At 37.4% G+C, this 21,779-nt stretch overlaps 1 long non-coding RNA gene across 1 annotated transcript in view; it reads right to left on the bottom strand.

The window, feature by feature from the left end:
- Nucleotides 1–21,504, bottom strand: part of LOC116487746 — a 40,305-nt gene extending 18,801 nt beyond the window's left edge. The window contains exons 1-2 of the long non-coding RNA XR_004253102.1: nucleotides 21,356–21,504; nucleotides 20,435–20,499 (exon numbers count right to left, since the gene is read on the bottom strand). This is a non-coding gene — a long non-coding RNA (uncharacterized LOC116487746). The remainder of the gene's footprint in view (nucleotides 1–20,434; nucleotides 20,500–21,355) is intronic.
- Between the last annotated feature and the right edge of the window lie 275 nt (nucleotides 21,505–21,779).

Here is a 21,779-nt window from a genome sequence, read left to right as displayed (position 1 = left end):
CTGCCATCCCTCCCTCCCTCCATCTCAGGATCATTACACACAGACAGCTGTACTTCTCCCCTTTTACTTCCACCAGCCAAACCAGACTGACAGAGTCTGAGCAGAAACTCCCTTTCACTGTAACTGCAAATGGATTTCCATGCTCCTGCTGCCTATGAGAATGATTATGTAGAAAGAAAGAGTGAGAACCGTGACACCTGCAGTCATACACAGTCACTATTCTGCATCTCCTTGGATAGCAGAAAGGAAAGGAAAGGAAAGGAAAGGAAAGGAAAGGAAAGGAAAGGAAAGGAAAGGAAAAAAAAAAAAAAAAAAAAAAAAAAAAAAAAACACTAGGGAGAGCTCTCCATTATCACAGGTTTAGCTTTCAAACCTTCTTTTTATTCTGTCATTGTGGAATGAATCTTTTCTTTCACATCAGGTCTTTTCTTTTTTCCTTGCTACTTCCACTGTAGTAATGATCTCCATCACTTCAGTTTTGATTGATTCATGTTTTTATATCACAGTGCATAACTTAATTTAAGTAAAGTTGTTACACTATTTTTTTCAGTACATTACATGGGAGCAAAGCTAATCACCTGACAAGCCTTAAAGCAGACTTTTTCAAAAATTTTATTTTACCATACTTTCCTTTGAAAACTTTTATCAGATAATGCATGGAAAATAGAAACTTGGTTAGAAAGAGAGACATCTAATAAGTACCTGTGATTTTGACCACAGTATTTTAATTATGTTTATTTTTATTGTCTCTATTTTTTTCCATTTTTGCTTAAGAGTACCAGAAAAAACTTTTCTGTAAATATATGGAAAATCATGCATCAAGTATAAACAAGTGTACTTGATAAAACATGAAAGTACTGTCCAGGGAAATGTGTTTGAATGACTCTTTAGAATTATAAAATTATGGAAATTGGCATATTTATAGCAAATGCTTATTTGTTGAGTGCTATTTGACATGTAGAGTTATAGTTCACATCAATTTGTTCTGTGTCACTAATGTGTCCTGTGTGTACGTTACCTCGATCCATATAATGTGGTTGTGTCAATGGGCAGTGGATTAAGAAAACGAGATTAGCTCAATGTTAATTCCCAGTGTCTAAATAAATGACTTCAGCTTCAAGACGTCAGATGAGATAACATCCCAGCTAAATTACATCACACTACAGTGTCTGGCAGACTTTTTATTTTTGGTTATAAAAGGAAACAGATGAATATAGTAATGCACTCTAAAAATCTCTGAACATCTCCAATTCCTTAAAAATTAAATTAACATCTTGTTTTGACATTAATCAATAAATTAAAGGTGAATCAAATATGCCAAATCTCTTTCTGATTGTATAAATCAAGTATATGGTGAACCACACTTCCAGATGTCTTTTGTGCAAACACCTTTGTCTGTGGGAAGTGCAGAAATGTTTTTCTCTCCATCACATTCCCACTTTAGAAATATGCTGGCACCATGTGGAATTACTTTTGTTTAAATTAGACATGCCAGTGCAGGGAAATACAAAAACTACAAGCATCCATTGTTTAGCAGATAAATCTGATTGAATCATCCTGATAAAAAAGAAAAAGACAGCCCATACAGGTTTCCATGATATAAATCAAAAACATCTTTTGAGACATATCTTAAAGTAAGATCCCAAACATCCCAAAACCACTACAGACTGAAATAAAGAATTGCTCCCATTCTTTGTTGCTCCATCCAAGGAGCTAAGACCACTGCAAGAAGAAGTAAAATTCAATCATTAATTTTTAGAGTACTATATTTGCATTATTCTTTCATTTCTGTATCTCCAGCTCCCAGACACCTTTTGTACCTCTTCACACAATTTAAAACCCTATTAATACAAACAATTGCTGCAGCTTTATCCCAGGAGAACAGCATACTGCACCTGTATTATAATGAGCAAGTCAGTGGGCTGTGACTTAAGCCGGTCTCTTGAGAAAAGGGTTTGAGTGTGTGTCTGTAGCCCACAACATCCAGCAGGAGCAACTGGAGCAGTTATCCCAGGTGGGAGAACGCTCTGAGTCCTCTTCCTCTTGACTAATTTAGGCTGTCTAAAGGGAGACACCTAACTTGAAGTTACTTTCCTGGTGTTTTTTGTTTTTTTGTTTGTTTTTTAGTTTTGTTTTTTATTTTGTTTTTCTATAACCAGTGGAGGACAGCTACCATGAGACGATGCCTCACCTTACTCTCAAGTAGAGGTCTGCTGTAGATGGCATCAACATAGTTTGCTAGTCTGACTATGGAGGAAGCTGCAATATCTCTGATTAAATCTATAACCTTTAAAACTAGGTGAGATACAACTTCTAACCCCTGCACTATTGCCTATTGCCCCCTGCAGCACCTACTCATCTTGAATAGAAGAAAAAGTTATATACAATGCAGCAAATTAAAAAAAAAAAAAAAAGGGCAACAAAACTGCTAGAAGTGCAAAGACCCATAACTTCCATTAGTAAATTTGTATTGATTTATTCTGGCTAAAGCTTGCTGATACATGTCTAACTGAGAAATTAGAAATGACATTGCATCAGGTTACTGCTTAAAAATTACTGCGTGAACATTATCTATCAGTCAATCTACCTTTTTGTTCCCTTCAGGATTACTTATTTATTTATTTATGCACTGTACAACCCTGCACAAAAAATAAAATAAAATAAAATAAAATAAAATAAAATAAAATAAAATAAAATAAAATAAAATAAAATAAAAGTACAGACTCCCAAATCCAAGGCTACAAAACATCCCAAGACATGTCAGCAGTTTCTTAAGTATTTTAGCCACATTAGTACAGTTCTGCCCCTGAGTTTTCTCCACAAACAAACATGGCTTATTAGCTGAGGCACAGTCGTAGACTGAAACAGCTATTTTATATTTTAAACTGAGATAACATCTCTCTGTGTTGCACTGAATGGTTTTTACACATATGGTTCATGTTAGCTCTGGTATGGGTACATTCTGCTTTCTTATAATGTATAGAATTGTCTTTTGAAAGACAGAGAGTTTCCTGAGAAAAGAACCAAATGAAGACTTTAGTCTAAGCACCGCCCTATTTAAAGTCCTGCATGTCTGTATATACATACTTCATTAGGAACACAGATATAAAAATCACCAAATTGCAAAAATCTGAATTCTTAAGGGGCTGAGTTCTTTTGTAACTCATAAAAAAAAAAAAAAATTGGGGGGGTCCAATTTTCTTTAATTTTTAAATTGTTATGCAAAACTAAATGTAAATTCAAGGCAGGAAAACCAGATTAACGTTGCTACAAGAGGACAGGGAGGTGAAGGAGAGGACAGGAAGCAATGTATGATGGCAAGCCAAGACACCATGAGCACTACTGTGGAAGCTAGCTGCCAAACCCAACAGGGGAGAAACAAAAGGGAGAGGCTGCTTTTTACCCATCAAGTCACCAAAAAGAGCATGCTTGTGTAGCAAAAGTGCAACAAAAGCTGATGCTATAGGCAAACTGTCAGGGGGTTATTAACTATTACGGCAACTCTTAGGTCCATGTGGTCTGAAAAGGAGAATGAAAGCTCTGTTTTGTCTCCTGTGAAGATAATTAGTGACAAGTACAGAATTCATCGCTTTCCTTTTTCAGCCCCATGCCAGGCAACACTGGATACATTGCTGTGACTGAGCAGATGCAGGAACAGTAAAGAGCAAAGTTAAAGTGAAGTTAATAGATGAAATCTTCATGTAATCCTCTTCTGGAGCTGACATTTGGAGTTGGAGCCTGTGACAGTAATGTCTATAGTTTAACTTGTAGTACTCAGCCCAGATCTCCTAAGGTATTTAAGTATCTAAATCCTATCATTCCAGACTTCTTTCCTCTACCTGTCTTCTGTTACAAACACAACACCCTGCACAGACCTTCCGTTACAAGAGAGCAAAGACTAATGCTCTCTTTGCATAACATTCATGGAACAGCATATGAGAGCAAAGGATTTGAAAAACACCAGAGGAGAGCTCCAAGTGGTTAAGTTGCTCATATAGCAAATCTGTCTGGCTTCTGGACCCCACGTATCAGAAATTTCTTATCCTGCCCATTTCATTTGAAAAGACAACTTTTAATTTTTTACACTGCTCCTCATGTTTGCAAAAATATTGGCAGACCTTTTCAAAACATTAGGCATCATATGCTTATGCCAAAGGAGCGGTATCTAAATGACCTCATCTGCTCTCACTAAATCTCTTGTTTCACTGAAGTAAACAGTTGTGCCATGGATAGTGTCTATACATTGACCCACTGAAGCAGGTCTGCCTGTTTGAGACTGAAGCAGAAGATAACACATATTTACACATATTGCACTTTAGCTGAAGGTTACCAAACATATGGCAGCATAAATATTTGTATGACTTACTAATATTATTAATTAATCAGCGATAAGGTAATAGTAACACGTGGTATCAGAGCAGATTCAAAGTTTACAGAATTACCTGAGCTCTTGGCACAGAAATTTTAAATTTATAATTACATCAGCAGAACATCATACATGATGTTGGTGCATGAAAAACTAATAGATAAAAAGTTAAGCTATTAAACTGTTGTGATGGGATTAGTTACATGGAAAACAAAACCAAACCAAACCAAAAACCAACCAAACAAAAACCCTTATAATTATTGCTTCCTCTTTCAAGTACATGGGAGACAAAATGACAAATTCAAATTAAAAAATCAGCAGGCATGTACATTATGCATGTCTGGGAAGGATAGAATGAATTCCCCTTCAGGCAGTGCTAATGCTGCAAAGGTTCTGTTATTCAGATTGTGTTGTCTCTTAATGTTAGCAGCACAATCCTTCTGTGTTGGATTATAATATTTTTAACTTCTTTTGACTCTTTACCCTCCCCTTCACCTTCATTTCCATCTGTTGTTGAACAAATATTTTTGAGTTAGAATAGCCCTGGAGATGACAGGGGGAGAAACACAGCAGACTGGAGAGATGCTTCCCTGGTGGGAGCTGTGCTGCGCCAGCCCTGAGCCTGTCAAGCATAGTTCTGGTTCTGCCTCCAGTTGACAGGCGTTACATAGCAAGTATGATTGCTGAAGTAGTTTTGGTGTCCAATCCATGGGCTAAAATAAAATCATCTAGTCAACAGTGCTCAGAAAGCAAAGAAGACTTGCTTCTGGGTGTTTCTTCTCAGTGTCTGCATGAATTTATGGTAGATTTTAGCTACAGACAAAATTCACTGCTTAGGAAATAGAGTTGTCTGCATGAGAGGTTTAAAGTTTAAGCTTCTGCAAAATTTAGCATTTGAATTAAGTTCTAGATTAATCTTCTCAGGGAAATCTCCATTCACCTGACCAAAATAAATAAAACTAATTTGCTACCTTAATTCTTCACTGGGACAGTGTTTTGGAAAGTGCTGAGAGAATTGGAATTCCAGTAGACAGGTTAGAATCATAACTGAAGTAAGAAATAACATGAAGGGATGAGGTTGTTCATTGCACCAAGAATATGTATGAAACCATTGCCTCAGTATATCACAGAGAAAAAGAGGATGAAGCTCAACTGTTTTTGAATGATCACTTTAATTTTTTTGGAGCATTTCTGTTTTATGTTAGTAAAAACATTCAGACAGTTATGCATTAAACTAACTTCAAGCTTGCTCTTGTTCATCTGCCCATCTTCAGCAGGACATAAGCTCTTTGATTTCCCCGTTGTTTCTAAATCCTATGAGGTGCTGAAATGGGAGAACTGAAGTCAAAAAGGTAAAGGTGAGGCTAGTATATTGGCAAATAAAGGTAAAGGTGAGGCTAGTATATTGGCAAATAAGGCAGATAAACCTGCTGCTCTGGGCCAGTTCAAGGAAAGCAAAATTTCATAGCATCCCTCTGGAATAATCAAGGGGACGGAAGCAAGAATGATTCCCCTAAACAGCAATACTGACCTGTCTGTGACCAAAACACCCAAATTAAGATCCATGAGGTGTCTGAAGAACTGAAATGTGCCAAAACTGACCAGTAGTCAGTGATTAGAGACCTAAATGAATTTCCAAATTTCATTTCTATATTGATCTATAATTTTTATTGTCCTTTGTATGTTTTGATTGATAGATCTCTAGAAAATGCTATACTAATGTTCCCTGTGATTGTTTTCTTAGTACTTAGTTTAGGTGAGGATTCTTCATTCCCTTCAAATTTCCTTATCATTAATCAGCAATACTTTCAAAAATGTACAGAATGGATTACTGCACACAACTGCAGTGATTTTATCCATTCTGAAATGTCAATGATAATTTTATACTGCAGGTTTACAGCTATATTGCTTCCCTTCCAAATTCATGCTTATGTCCTTCACACTATTTGATCATCTTTTTAAAGATGATACATATAAATCTCCCTCTTTTTTTTTTTTTCACTCTGATCATACAGTGAGAACACAAGCCCTTGGAAGAGGTATAATTCAAGAATCATTTAGTTTGCATTCCTAAAGAGCTAGAAATGCATGCACAGACATCCTATAATTATTAATTAGAAATAGAAACTAAACTGAGTTATTTATTACCAGGAATACAACCTACATTCACAAAGAAATGCCTTATCTCTACATCTAAATATACAATATGTCCAACCACAATCCAACAAAATATCTGTTCTTTGTCTGGATATCAGCACTACATAAGTAATGAAAGGCTCTTGCATAGCCTGCAGCATGCTGAATCTGAGTAAATCTTTCTTTTTTCCTAAGAGGAATATATCTTGACTTGGCATGAACAGGTGTCTTTCACACCTGCTCTGAAACAAAGACCACACACTGAAAAATTAAAGTCATTTCTCAGCTAGGTTAGCAGAGGCATTTTGGAATACTTGCAGAAGGTCTATGCAAGCCTTTTTTCCAGAGTTTATCAGCTTCTAAGTTTACTACCAAGTCTATTCCAAAATTCAAAATCCTTTTTACCCCATCTTTGTAAAGCCATATTAGTTGAAGATTTGACTAAATTTGACTAAATGCCTTTAACTTGTTGTCCAAACTTCCCAGTGAGAGCCCACACTACTGCACACTTTGGGGTAGAATTATACTCTGTTTGCACCCTAGAAAATTGAAAGACTTGTTATTACCTCTTTGTCTGCCTCAAACCATCATGTCTTTTCAAATGTACATTGGTTTTGTTCTTCAGGGTGTGGAGGCATCTCAATTTAAGGTGGGCAACAGGTAGAAGCAAGTATTCCCAGAGGGTATTTTAGGGTAATTTCTGAATTTCTGAAGGTATTTTAGGGTAAGCAGTAAGATGAGGGAGAATTCAGAGGAGTTACAGAGTTTTCTGGGGCCATATGCAAGTAGATGGAACTGTATTTTACTTCATCTGAGTGAAGCAGCTCTTCCTCACTATGTGATGAATTTCAGGCTGTCAAACTGTACAGAAATGGCTTGCACAAGAGAGGGGGGAAACAATTAACTTCTTGGCTGAAAGAAACTCCCTTTAAACTGCCCTAGACCTGCACAATTGTGAGTTGCATGGTGGTGTTTATGCATGTTTTCTTTGTCTGACATCACACTGTAAATTACAGAGAGCTGATGGGCAGCTCAGTCAGGAAGAAATGAAACACCATCAGAAAAGGATAATAAATTTTCAGGCAGTGAGCACAGACTTTCCAACTCTGGATGTTAGTGGTATTTCTCAGGTTCATATTATGTTTGGAATATATTGTTCAAACTTACTTATATCACCCTTTTTTAGTGGTAATGGGAGAAAGATTCAATGGGTTTTGGATTAATATCTCTGTGTTAATTGCCAAATGAGTCAGGCTTCTAGTTTTTCCTAGTTATAACATTTTTTATGGTTGAGAGGACAGATTGATTATTTTCTTTTTGTTGTTTAGCTGACTAAAATGGAGTGGACACATAGCATTTTTTCTTGTATTTTTAAAATTATAAAGAAACATTGATGTCTCTTTTGTCAGGTTTGTTTCTTTTAATGATTTCAATCATTAATATTCAGAGATAGTTAAATTCTGTGACCTCATATTGTGTCTGAAGTACCTTTTCACTGCTGTTACTAAAGAAATCATAAAGAAAGAAAAAAGCAGTACTAGTCACATCTATTGTTATCAAGCAATAAGAGGGAGAATAATGACAAACCAAAAATCAAATACTATCAATAAGAGATTTTACTTTCCATGGATACAGTTGAGTCTGCATGATCTTAGGAGTGTCTGTCTATGATTCTGCCCCCATAATTATTTATCACCATCACTAGGAAATAGGGATTAAAAACTAAAATCACAGAACCTGATTCAACAAAACAAATGAATCTTCTTGCAAATTGGAGTGAGTCTTAAAGACAGTCCATTGTCGAACTTAAGGCATCTGGTAAGCAATGGGGCTGCAAGCTCAAAATCAGATATTTTCAACAAACTAAAACTAAACTGAAAAGCTAACACCAAAGATTAGAGCCCTCCATAGACTCTCCCAGGTGTCACTGGCACAAGGAATTTAGTGTCCTAAATGACAGGGAAAGATTAAAGCTTACCTAACAACTGAACAGTTGCTCCAATCCATTAAAAAAAAAAAAATCAAATGTCAGAATGTCAGTGACATTTATCAAACACAACTCACAACTTATATTCATGTTCTCAAATGAATGCAACATTGAAAGAATTCAACAGAGAGCTGAGGTGTTATCTGACACATTTTTATTTCTTCCACCCCCAAAAAATTTTCTATGAAGAAAACTGTAGAAAAAGAGAAAGGATAGAAAGGATACTTTTGAAAAAGTTTAGTCCCACCAACTTTTTCAGGTGCAGGTAATGACTCTGTTCTGAGGTGATGTCTCCTTTTTTGATTCCTCTGAAGTCCTGTTCCTGAATATGCTTTTCAAGCTTAAAGATGTCACACATTTTTTATAAAGAGTAAGAGTAGTTGAAAGTCAATTTACTGAATGGAGTAGTGTTTATAAAAAATGCACTCATCTTTTATCATAAAAGTATTGTCATATGTGTTTCTACCTGCTATGACTCATTCCAAGTCATAGATGTGCTAAATATTGTTGATATACTAAAAGAGTATGTGTGAGTTTTATTTTAGGAAATATAAATTGGAAATAGAATACATATGTTAGGCTAAAATTACTAAGCTTCAAAATATTCATAAAAGGAAGTGTGATGCCAATAGTGGGGGGAAATGAAAAGTCAATGAATTGAGACTCTTCCCAGTTCATGAATCATTCACAGATTATTTCTAACCAAGACATATGGAGCCGTACACTGGGAAGACACCTATTCACCAAGTTGCCTGGATGGGTGTTTGTCAGCCAACAAAGCGGTAGTGGTGCCTATCTGGTCATGGGACATGCTCTCTGTTCATCATCTGGAAAACTGATGCTGTAATGGGAGTGAGGAATGGCAGTAAGGAAAAAAGGAATAGTCATAAATTTTGCCATCAAGCTTCAGTGGATCAGATGGGGACCGCTTATAAGGTTCAGTGCTGTTGGGCCCAGCTCATTTGTGACCTTTCCAGTCTCACCTCTCTTGAGCATCTATCATTCAGTTGGTTCTGATCTCATCAAATTATCTGAGGTAGGAAATAGCACAGAGAGAAAAATAAATCCTCATGCTGGATTCCACAAGATTAACGCACTGCAGGCTAGAGATGAAAAATAGATACATCTCACTCACATCCTAGGAAAACTTCTTTGTCAGTAAAGTTGGTGGAACATTTTGACTAATGAGGTAGTTATGGTGCAGTCACTAGGTAGCTTTAAGAAAAGGTCAGAGGCACACAATGAACTGAGTACCACAGGGTCCTCCCCTCCTCAATGCAAGGGGCTGGATCCACGTAGTGCCTTGATCCTTTCAATCCCATTATTTGTGATTTATCATTAAAAAGGCTTCCTCCCAGAGAACTGAGAAAACAGGAGTTCAGTTTTGTGTGGAGGGGGAGGTATAGTGACCAAGCTGTTATTTTTCTGTTATTGTCTAAAAAGCCTCTGTGCACCAGTAGATATTTATAATCTGGTATGTTTTAGAATCAGTGTGTTATCTCCCAGAGAACAGCGTGTTTGATGTAATTCTACTGGGACACATGAAACAGAAGCTTCATGTGAATGGCAGAGCCGCCAGGGAGGTGCGTGACAAGCCACGGCTGCCGTGCTTAGCCTGCTTGGGAATACACCAGAAAAGATAACCAAACTTCCATTGTGATTGGATCTCTTTCTGCTACCAAATTAAACAAATAAAAATGAGAACTTTAAATAAAGCTTTCTGGATGCCATGAATTGTGAGAGCACTAGTGTGCCTGAACATGCTCACACATGTTTTCAGTAGCAAAATCAAGGCAGTTTATTCAAGAAGTGCCAGTTGTCCTATATAAATTTAATTTCGTCAGGATCACATAACACTCCAAGCTATCAAAAGGGCATAAAAAGGATCCCTTTGAGGTCATTTGGTCATTTTCCTACAACACAGCATTTGCTTTGCCTTTGCACATCCAATACTACCATCTCACTAAATGTAGAATGTCACACAATGCACGGGAGAAAATTGACTGTTTGCAGCATAATCTAGGGAACTATAAACATTGTAAAAAGGGAATCTTTCTCTTTTTCTTCCTCACTCCTTCTCCTGTATCCCTTGTTAATTCATACCACAGCATATATGTAAGGATCTTGTTTTGAAAACCATACTTATATTTCCTCCAAGTAAATAAATGTGAGATCATGCTGTGTTGCTGGGAACATGATAATTAGCTTTGCTGCATTATGAGAGCCTGAGGTGACACAGTGATAGATTAGGGCACACACAACACCTCCCTGAGCATTTTTCAGTCATCAGATGAGGAAATTATGGGATTTACGATTGGAACAGCTACAGAAATAAAATACCTCCTCATAGCTCTCTCATTGCAGCTGAAGTTCATCGCATTTTACTGTAGAGTGATGTTATATTTCCATGTTTCTGCTGTTGAAATAAGTAGCTCACTGATGCTGCGTTTGGAGATCCCTCTTGGATTGTTTCTGTTTCAGTTAAAGCACATAAACACTTTCAGATAAAGAGAGATAGACATGGCAGTGAGCAACAGACAAATGGTCATTAGATATTTGAGCTGAATGTCGAAGCAACAGACTTAAATCAGTATCAGTTTTCTTGCAGGTCAGCAGAAAGAACCAAAGACAAAGACAGCACTGAATTGAACAATATGGTTCAGACTGGTTGGAAGCTCAAAAAAAATAAATGAAATGAAATGAAATGAAATGAAATGAAAATAAAATAAAATAAAATAAAATAAAATAAAATAAAATAAAATAAAATAAAATAAAATAAAATAAAATAAAATAAAATAAAATAAAATAAAATAAAATAAAATAAAATAAAATAAAGAAATCATCAGGGTAAGAAGGGTGAGACATTTAAGGGAATTTCTCTGTTTAGCTTTGATAGTGAAAGGAAACATTTTCTTTGCCATAGTTTTCCAGCAATTGCAAAGCTAATTTATTAAAACACACATCAATGGTGACTGATGGGATAGTATTTCTTTTCTTTAAAGGTCTTGTTAGATATAGACTTGAGATATAATTTAACATGATGTCTATTTGGGATCCATAAAGGCCTTTTAAATGAGGAGATGGATGTGGGTCAACTTTTGGCTAAGAAAATCAGCAGCATTATACTAGAGATCAGAGCAGGGAATTGCATAGGTACAGGGCCATAATTTCATTATAAAATATCAATATTTCCTAGTAAGCCTACAAGAAGATGTACTAAATTACCTTCAGTAAATATGGAGCCTCATAGAATCTTCCCACCTGGTACCCAGGTATCAGCAGATATAACAGTCAGGGAACAGCTTTGAAGGAGACATACAAAGTGTTGTCTAATACAGGAGAGTTAAGGATTTCAGAGCACATTCACAGGATAAATTATTCAGCTCCTAAGAACAAGTCTTGACCCTTTACTGAAGCAAACAGCTTTTGTGCAGTGAAACGCAAGCAAAATATAAACTGACTGAGATAAAACTAGAGATATAGTCATTATTATTCACTGGCTTCTTAAAAGGAAACATTGTATGGGACTTCCTTTATACACATATATTCCACACACATGTATGTGTGTATATATATATATGTGTGGAAGTTTTAAAATGTTTTCTCATTGAGGAATAATTAACCCCATTGTTCCATTTGTTTCTTGCATCTCTCACAAATTTAGTCTAGTCAATTTTGAAAAACAATTAAGTTTTAACCATTTTATTGCATTTTATCTGCTATAGAGTACACATGATTTAACATCAGTAGTGATCTTCAAATTGCTGTCCTTGGACCCTTCAGAATTGTTAGATTATTTCTGTGAGGTTCATGAAAAACAATTTAAAAAAATAACCCTGCTCTGATTTACAAATTTCAATGAATATATGTACATTTGATATACATATATATATATATATATATATATACACTTATATACTACAGGCTCATATAAGCCTATAATAAAATATATTTTGGAGATATGCAGTGAAAATAACTGTTCTTTACTTCTTGCAAGAGACCACCTGCTTTCACCTAACTGAGTATTTCTACTCATGGCTGGCCAGTGGTAAGTTTTCTAGCAAATACATCTTTTTCAGAATGCATCCAGTCTAGTCTCAGGATACTTTTTCATCCCAGTGAACACAGAAATATGATCAAGCAATTTTTCTGCATTATTTATTCTTTTACACATACATCTCTCAATTTTTTCCAGGATTGGTGAGACTTAGGATGACAGAAAAGAGAAAACCATGAAAGGGTATCCCTTGATTTTAAATTATCTTATGAAATCTTGTTTTTCTTGAAATTCTCTGTCCTTCCTCATTTTTTTGTCACAAACATGAGAATGTGAAAGAAATGCAGACCCAACCCAGCATTCACTTGCTGTAGGCAACACCCACCACCAAGTCTGTCTCCCACTAGCTCAGCCTCTATCTGTGTCAGTCTTTGCAACAATAATTTAGAAGCTAATTTGTTGTTGCAGATATTTCAGTTTCCATACAATGATATTCATCAACAGGAAATTTATTTTTATATATAGATAGATAGATAGATAGATAGATAGATAGATAGATATAGATATAGATATAGATATAAAATTTTTGAGCATCCCTACATTTCTTGTCCTTCTCTAAGCCATTCTGGATAAGTTGGCTTCTTTCTCGGAGAAAGCTGCTACGATGCAGTTTCATTTGTGCATGAAGAAAGCTTTCTGGAGCTAGTAGCCTCAATTTATTCTTTTAAGCCCAGGAGCTGTATTCATAACACTATTAATGCATGAAGTGACTGGTAACTCTGGCCTTGCTGCACCTCGGTCTATGTACACCAAAGGTTTTCTGCACAATCCAAACACCCAGATTATTTACAAATCTAGACACTTTCAAAAAAGTTTTAACATCTTCTGTTTTGAGCTTTGCTATATTTTCTGGGTTTAGTGACAGCCCAGTGGATGTCAAGACGAGTCTCATGAATGGCACTGTATAAAAATTTTCTCTTATTTCTATTCAAATTTATTTCTCTAAGTCTTTAAGCTGACAGGAAAGGATATGTCTGCAACCCATCTGTCAGACCATCTATGTGTCCCTACAACTAAAGTCATTCATTTTGATACAGCTTTTTGCAAAACTGAGCACTTCTTTCTGGCAGTCTTAATACTATCCCACAACGGGTATGAGCCCCAGAATTTTGTTCCAATGGCTCTACTTTCCAGAGATCCCAAATGTGTCCAGATAAAATTTATGCAGTGGCACTTACCCAGATCAGCAGCATAAGATCCTATTTTTGCCAAGCCAAATAATAACAAGCAATGGGCAAGGATTTATCTTCACTGCTTTGCTTAAGTTGCTTGCAATCACACAAATGAATAGGTGCTCTCATGTTTTTTCCTATTGTGCTCAGAGATCTTTTTCTGTATTGTGATGGTTTCTTCTCCTTTGTTGTTTTGCTTTTACTTTTGCATAATACTGCTACTGGGGAGTCTGTGCTGTCATTATTACTAGTGGATTATCTCTGAGACTGCTCCCTTTCTGCTCTGTGTTTAGATATGAACTTTCAATTTGCTTTATCTGCCAACAACTTTTGACAGAGTTAGCGTGGGATGTCAAAGTATTTCTCATTCAAACACCTGCATTTTGCATTCCAGTTACCAACCTATTATGAATCAGATTCAAAACGTGTTAACTGCATGAGTCAGGTCACCAAAACACTAAGTCATTGTTTCTCCAATTCTTGCTTAAACTCACTAAATAAATGCTTCTCTGACTACTGGTTGAAAGTGTGTTTGGACTAGTTTTAGCAGCTTATATACAGCTCCCTTAACCTCTGCACACTTGACCAAACACTCTTGAAAGAGGGTATGTATTGAATTGGAAACCTGAAAGATGGAATGTATTGAATTGAAAAATATAAGAATCTGGCTCATTTCTTCTTTCTTTCTTTCTTTCTTTCTTTCTTTCTTTCTTTCTTTCTTTCTTTCTTTCTTTCTTTCTTTCATACTTTCTTTCTTTCTTTCTTTCTTTCTTTCTCTTTCTTTCTTTCTTTCTTTCTTTCTTTTTCTTTCTTTCTTTCTTTCTTTCTTTCTTTCTTTCTTTCTTTCTTTCTTTCTTTCTTTCTTTCTTTCTTTCTTTCTTTCTTTCTTTCTTTCTTTCTTTCTTTCTTTCTTTCTTTCTTTCTTTCTTTCTTTCTTTCTTCATTCTACTTACCCCATTAGAATAGCATCCTTTATCCAGAGTGACCTACAGGAAGGCCAGTCCACAGGCAGCTTCTGCTTCCCTATTTTCCCCCAGGGAGATGTGGACTCCAGGAACTGCCTAACCTGCCTCTCAGCAGGAGTCCCCTCTCTCCAGTGAGCAGCTCCAGCCATGGGATTACGTGAGGAGGATATAGGATGAAGCTAGGCAGAGCTCTCCAAAACTGGGCAACATAAGAAAAGACTCTGCTATGTCTGTCCATGGTGGTTAAAAGGGTCAAGAAAGACACCTCTTATACTCTCAGCCACCACTACAGAGTGACAGGGACACTAGCATCCAGCTCCATGTGCTGTTGACTTCTCCCCACCATGAACTAGAGTACATCTACTCACTGAACACATCAGTGCCATCTGCTCAGGGATAGTAATGTGATATGTTGTTCAAACAATCTGCTTTGACGAGGTATTTTTTGTTTTCTTGCTCACTTTGTTTTTAAAAGGGCTTTTTGCTGGAGAGGATTAGAAATGCTCATTGTTTCTGATTTTGAAACCTGCAAGAGCCAACTCACTTCTGATACCATATTCAGTGTTTGACAGACAGAGCAAGAAGGCTTCAAGACAGCACAACATCCCAGCTTCCTAGTCTTTTCTCCAAATCAAATATTCCCTCCCATCAAAGTCTGTCAAAGGCCCCGTGGAAAGTTCTCTGTGCAGGTCAGCTGGAAGGTGGGTTTCAAAGCATTCTCCTTCCCTGCAGAGAAATCTCCCTGGGCATGGGATTGAAGAAAGGAGGTGGAGCTGTCAAACAAGGCAGAAATAACCCAGCTGCTCTTCCGTGGCCTGCAAAAAATAAATCCTCCCTTTGTCCCACAGACCCCTGCCTGGGACAGGTGAGGATTTATGGAGGAAGACAGACAGACAGACCCCAAAGAGAACACTGACCCAGTCACTGCTCAGCTGCCAAGATCTGCATCACATGTAGTAAAAGGCCTAGGAAAAAGCCAATACAGACAATGTAATTGAAAAGCTATTTCACAACTTTAGTTGTCAGCAAAAAGTGTTTACATGCAGTTCCTGTCTACATATGCAAAAAGAAACTTCAATAAAGCTTTGACAAATGCCTGGGAACCTCAGGCACAGGCAGTCTGCAGGAAGGAATTAGCTAAAGCACCAGGATAGGAAAAGGGTTACCATGGCTAGGATCCAAGCTTAGTCACAGGCACCTTCCTTGGCTTGCAGCTTACACTGAACTGAGTTTGGCCTGAGACCTTGAAGAGCTGAGGAAATCAGGGCACAGTTTATCAGTTCCTAAATGTGAAAGAAAAAAAAAAGAGAGAGAGAGAGAGAGAGAGAGAGAAAGAGAGAGAGATGGCCACAGCAAATATTTTGAATTTTGTGAATCTGTAGGAAATCTGCCTTTTTCTTCTTAAACTGAGGGAATATTATTAAATTTCTTTCCAGTCTCAGCTGTGAGGGGCAGCTAGGACAGCAGCTGTGTCTGCATGATCACACCACCACGTCTCAGGCTCACACGAAGAGGGACGGCCCCTTGTACATGCTTGTACGTGAAGGCACACAGATCCTTTTTCACTCTTTCCTCCTTTCAGAACTATTCCAGGACAGAACACATATCCATCCTCACCAGCAGCACACAAAGACCTGCTACCAGGAGGAGAAAGACTGAAAGGTGCATTTTCCCTTCTTTATCAAGGAGCCCAGATCCTGGCCCAGCTTCTTCCATCCCCTCCCTCCCTCTCACAGACATGCATTTGCTCCCATTTCCCTCCCATTCCACTCCCCACTGGAAAAGCACTGAATTCCTTCTTTCCCAAAGGGGATCGCATAACATCCCCCTGGCAACAACACCAATTAAGTGTGAAGGAAAGTAATATTAGGAAAATGTTAATGGAGTTTGACTTCTTCTAATGCAATTTAGAGCTGGAAACAATGAAGCAAGGCTGAATGAAGCAAGCTGCCAGCTCCCTGCGAACCAGCAGCAAGGGCTCCCGGGAGCCCTGTTTTGGAACCAATGTCACAGGGATGAGTGGAGGAAGGAGGGCGACCGCCAGGACTTCGGAAAAGATTACAGTGTGCACAGGAACCGCTTGTTGGCTTTCCAGACTGAGAGCAGCACTGGATGGTGCCAAAGGGAGAAGCAATGAAAGGGATTTTCACAGACACAAAGAGGAAGGAGCCGGCAAAATGACATTCTGAGTCTAACCCTGAGGAAAGCGTTTGCTGAAAAGAACAAAGGTATGTGCTGAGAGGCCAAAAGACCAGGAAGCCAAACTGGGAGTACTGAATGGGTCAATCACGTCCAAAACCTTAATGCTCCCACAGACTTTGGTAACATTATTTACAGAAACAGGAAACATCCTTAACTGACATAAGATCTCAACGAACATAAATGGAGCACATTTGGCTCTCCACAGTGACAAGAACACAGCTGGAATTCAGATTCATAAAAAATGTCAGATCGGAAATACCCTTATAAATATTGCCACCATTAGCAGCAGGAGGTACAAATGGAAAGAGAGACAGTGCTCAAGGCTCAGTACCAGATAACACACCATGTCAGTCACTGATAATTAAAATACTAAGGGCATCTGGCCTTCCTCATGGAAAGCATGAGATCTCAGGTGAAACAAGATGGGCCTGGGGGAACTCAGCTTTGGAAAGGGTTCTATTTTTGATGCTTTTTTTTCAGGGTGTTATTAGATCTTGAAGAGAATGTACTGAACAACAGAAAAAAAATGTTTTGGTAAACCTTTTTTTTTTTTTTTCCAGTTTCTAGAGTCATCTGAAAATAGTCAGAAGTCATGGGCACGTTTTCTCCGATCTTCATTAGAAGAAAACTGCTCTGTAATGGCAGTGCACCTCTTCAGTCAGTAACTGAAGGCACTTGTAAAATCAGGCAATTTCCTCCTACAAAATTTTAATATCAGCCAGCTACCAAAAGGTCATAACCATAAGTGCAGCTACACTCATAACTGCTGCAGCCCTGACAAAAGCAATGGATCATATACACCAGGCCATCCTTTTCTGTTGCAAGCTGTTGCAAGAGTAAAGGATGGAGTGATTTCCCATGAAACACCACTCCTTTCTGTGATAGATAGCCTACATTTCTTAGCTGGGTCTTGTATTTCCAATGGTGAGTTGAAACATCAGAAGTAAAACTCTGAAAACATAGTTGAAATACAGTCTTTGATTAATTTTGCTTTGCTTTTTTGATACGAGGGAGGGAGAGGAGATGAAGATATTGATTTCTACCCCAAACATGTAACTTGAGCACATGACAAGGCTAATCCCTGAGCTTTTACTGAGATGAAATCAGATTTACAGCAGCATATTTTGAACAGGAAAAGCTGGGACAATTCTCCAAGTTCATCAATATGTTTTATTTAGAATTTTATTAGAAACCACACTGACACAGGGGACATGTAACGCGGTGACAAGAAAGTCAGCTTTAAGAGGTGTTCCTAGCTACAAAAGCCACCTTTCTTTGCCTCCCTTGGAACTACATGGAAACTGATGCACTGGGGCCAGCTTCAGGCAACCTGTCCTCTAAAACGACAGTAGGGGGAATGTTGTAGGGAAAATCTGTGCTGTTTTGCTGTTGAAGATTGCGCTCAACGTTTCTTTGTTTTTTCAAGGATTCCAGTCTTCAGTTCACAATTTTCTGTAAATACACAGGTAAGTGGTACTAATTTGGATGACCTTTTTGGGCAGAGAATTCAGAGACAGAAATGCACTATATGCAAAGCTAGTATATGAATATGTAAATAAATAAGATTGGCATTAACATTGATACAGCTCAGGAACCACACCAAATGACAAAATTATTTATCCTTTTTTTTTTTTTAATTCTTTTTCAAAATCAATTCAAATCACATCTCTGTCATGATTTCAGGCCTGATGTAATTCGGTTCCACAAATTCTTTGCAGCAGGAACAACATTTTTTTGACATTCATAAATATTGCAAGCATGCAATGAACACTCATTTATCACACTGAAGTAGAACAAATGTATGATTGGAAGCAGGATGGGCTGTAATAACTTCTGAATATGTCCCACATTTTTACACTCTGTCTAGTCCATGTTTGTCAATTTACATTTGCTGTGATGGAACTGGAATTTATTAAGGTAAATCAGAAGCAAGATGGAGATGCATATTTCAGATTTTTGTGCTATTCTCCCACATGAAATCAGAATATAAGTGTCTCGTTGATGCTGATTATTCCCACCACTGCTTTCTGCAGTTTCCCTGATTTCCCATACAGCTGAGAAAATATTTTCCTGTGAAACATCTGGTTAAGGAATGCTGGGAGTTCTGAAATGACTGGTGCATCCTCTGAAGTAGATGGCTTTGAAGCAAAGTAACATAGCTTTAAACAATTCCAATAGACTGAAAAATATTTGACAAAAACTCACCAGAGACTACCAAAGACCCTGTAGTTGTTGTCATAGATTTCTCTGAGTATGTTGCCCTAGCACATGCAGACATAACTAAGACTGTGTAGATATTATGGGCGTAAAAGCACAACCCCAGCAGAAAACCTGTGAGGGGGTGCACAGGAGGGCAAAGAAGGAGCTGTAAAAATGGAGTAGGAGAAAATCAAAAGAAAATAAAATCTGTTTTGTACAGCTTGCAGTTTTTCTTCCATGAATATTCCTCAGAGAAGGTGAGAGACTACCCAACTCTACTGCATTTACCCCAGGAAGAATATAAAGTTGACAGAGATGCAGAAAGAAATGATCTCTTTGCCGCCTTTGTGATTAATTAAAATAAATAATAAGTGAAAACAGTAAGTCCCGAACTTATTTCTTTCATGACAGAAAGAAATTAAATTAAAAAAAAAGAAATTTATTTGGCCAAAGTTTGGTCCAGAAGTCAGCCCAGCACTTGCCCAACATAGCACTGTCAGCAAGGGACACAACTGCCTACTGAACTTCAGACACTTTATCAGACTCTGTTGGTCCTGTGCAGTTAGTTAGGCCTGGCTGAATAGCGACATTTCTTCTTTTCTGAACTCAAGATTGTCTTCCAGGTCATTTATTATTTCTCTGTCTTTGTTCCAAAATGGATCCCACTAATAGGAAAAAACAGTCACTGCAGCAACCGATCACAAGTAACACTTGTGGTACAGTGCTTCTCCAGGTCACAAATAAAGTCCAAAGCCAATGAAGAAAGCCAAGACAGAATTCATGAGAGATCAGTTTAATAAGAAAAGGGGTTAAAAAGCAGACGATTTCTGGGGGGAAAAAATATCACCGGCATAAATTATGTCACTGTGGGAGAAAGACATAAAATGTTGCAAAGAATTAATTTGGTTAAGTGAGGAATTCTCCATACATATTATACAACAAAGTATGAAGGCAGTGGAAATAGGGTCAGATTATTGAAGACAAGCTTAAAATTAAAACGTGTCAAGACAAGAGTAACAGGTAGAGACATGTGAAATGTTTTATTTATGTTCAAGTTTATGAATATGTTCACAGATAAGAGAAAAAGCAAAGAAAAGATTTAACACTAAGCAGGTGAGATGAAAAGTCATTGAGACATATCTTTAAGAAAATATAAAAATCAACTGCAATCAGAGAGTATAATTAGCCCTAGCAACAGACAAGCAACACATCCACCTTCAGTAGGGAAAGAATAGGTTAAAAAGTACTTCAAGAAGTCAGATATTTTAAAATTGACAAATCTTGACATAATGTCATCACAGAGAATTTTAAAGAGCTGGTTGATTAACTCACCAATCCATTAACAGTTACCTTTGACAAATCATGGAAAAACGTGAGATGTCTGAAACCAAATAGAGGGCAGACATGGCTTCTATCTTCAAGTGAGGAAGAAAAAAAAAAAAAAAAGAGAGCGAGAGAGAGAGAGAGAGCAAGAGAGAGAGATCAAGGAAATGCAGACATATCAACTTAGTTCCACTTTCTGGAAAAATACTGGAACAACTAAATTAATACATGATTACAAGCATGTAAGTGGAAACAAAGTGTTGAATAACAACCCATATGGAATCATCAGGAGCAAAGTCTGTCAGGCCAATCTCATTTATTTTTCTGACGTGGCAACAGGTCTGGCAAAGAAGGGTAAACAATAGACACCACATCCCTGATATTAGTTCATATTTTGACTATTTTGCACATTTTCCTAAGCAAACTAGGGAAATACAGATGGAAGGATGCATTCTGACAGTACTTTTATGCACTGAAGATACAAAAATACAGCCAGCCATTGACATGATGATACCAGCAGTTCAATGGACCAGTGGTTCAATCTCATCTATAAAGGTGGCTAAAAGTGGCTCCCCAGGGAAGAAGAGAAGAAGAAGCAAAAAATAGAGCAGTGCTTTCTCAGAATACTCTCCTGGATTCAAACAGCTTTTGGCTCAGGGTCTGTCTGAGCACAGGTTGATCTCTTTACGCTCTTTCCTTATAAATTGTTTAGTTGCTTTTTTGAACCAGCATATTTTTCTGGCATCCAAAACATCCTGTGGCAAGAACTAAAAACATCTTAAATTTGCATTATGAGATGAACCTTGTCCAGTTGTTTTGAATCTGACTCTTGTTATATAATTTGACTTCCCCTAGATCATCTGTGAAAAGGAGAAAAAATAAGTCTTTCCCTTTTCCCCCGATCTATGATATAGTTATATGACAGACCTCTAGTATAAGTCCACTTACCCTGAAGCTTCTTAATTGTATTAGCTGATTTCCATGCAGAAGATGATTTTGATCAACCTCTTTCAAAATTCTCTATAAACTGGTGATGTACCTTCACTGGGATGGGAGATGAAATCTTCTTTCTGTGCTTAGAAGTAGTATCAGAGCATGTGCTGCTGTGAGGAAAAGGATTTGTGTCATTGTTAATCAGAAACTGAAAATGGCCTGCTATTGAAAAAAAAAAAAAAAAAAAGCCAAACCAATATGTACAATACGTATAAACAAATGTAGTCTATAAAGCACCTGAAGTCATCTGTCCTTTCTACCCCATCCTGGTCAAGACATATCAGCAGTATTCCACACAGCATTGGTCAGTGATGTCAGTGATGGAAGTAACCAAGGAAAAAATATCACAGAATCACAGAATCGTCTAAGTTGGAAGAGA

This window comes from Aythya fuligula, chromosome 3, assembly GCF_009819795.1.
Source record: "Aythya fuligula isolate bAytFul2 chromosome 3, bAytFul2.pri, whole genome shotgun sequence".
Lineage (NCBI taxonomy): Eukaryota > Metazoa > Chordata > Aves > Anseriformes > Anatidae > Aythya > Aythya fuligula.
This window is presented reverse-complemented; position numbering and strand designations above follow the sequence as displayed.